The sequence below is a fragment of the Arachis ipaensis genome, chromosome B05 (genome assembly GCF_000816755.2).
Source record: "Arachis ipaensis cultivar K30076 chromosome B05, Araip1.1, whole genome shotgun sequence".
Lineage (NCBI taxonomy): Eukaryota > Viridiplantae > Streptophyta > Magnoliopsida > Fabales > Fabaceae > Arachis > Arachis ipaensis.
Window position 1 is genome coordinate 1,994,244 of NC_029789.2, and position 899 is coordinate 1,995,142.

The following is an 899-nucleotide window of genomic DNA, read 5'->3' on the forward strand; positions in this document are numbered from 1 at the left end:
AAATACCCATATTCAGACAAATCACAAAATAAGCACAACAAATTAAACATACAATTCATCTCATGAAAGAAGAAGGGGATAACAGATTGCACAGTGCTGTAGTGAAATCATACTATCACCTTTCACAAATACAGTGTTAGACAATGATTTCAAAATATCAGGAACCAATCAGAAGCTTCTAGAAGACATACACACAACAATTAATAATAACAATTCAACCATAAATCGAAATACAATTAATTCACAGTAAGAAACAAAAAATGCAATTAAGCACAAATTGCAGCAAAATGAAAGTATCAAAGAATCTAGAAACCGAGAAATGAAAAGGGGACCAATATGAAAACCAACAAATTTCAAAAAAAAAAAAAATCATGCATTTCTAACACCGAATCGAAGGGGGAAAAAGGATTGAATTTCAGAGAAACTAAGAATCGAAAAAGCGAAAGCGACTGGCGGAGAGAGAGGAGGAAGAAGAAACCTTGTGGAGAGAACTGCGGTGTGTGGTGACCACAAGCACGGGCGTACGGAGGCCACGGGATTTACAGAGGAGGCAACAGCTAACCTGCTTAGCCGGTAAATGGCACGTGCCTTTACTTCTAAGTACTGTTTCGTTTTTGTGGTTCCCTGATCCACCTAACCGGTTCCCACTTTTGGTTTGATACGGTTCAGGTATACTTGATTCTGGTGCTAGAGAGTAGATTCTGCCAGAATTAATATTAATATTCACTTAGATGTTTATGCGTTTAATTTTAGTTGTATTCTTTTATAATACTTTCATTCTCTGGATTAACAATGCTTTTTTTGTAATATATATTTTAAAAAATAATCTAATGCATTGGTATGTAATAACGTATTATTTCTCTTTATTGTTAAGTCTTTTTTTTTTTTTACCTTTTCTT

General features: G+C 34.3%; 1 protein-coding gene across 3 annotated transcripts in view; it reads right to left on the reverse strand.

The window, feature by feature from the left end:
- The window catches only part of LOC107642401, a 3,208-nt gene extending 2,580 nt beyond the window's left edge, over nucleotides 1-628 (reverse strand). For all 3 annotated transcript variants that reach the window (XM_021122789.1, XM_021122790.1, XM_016345743.2), the window contains exon 1: nucleotides 479-628. The gene's annotated coding sequence lies outside the window, so the exon portion shown is untranslated. The remainder of the gene's footprint in view (nucleotides 1-478) is intronic.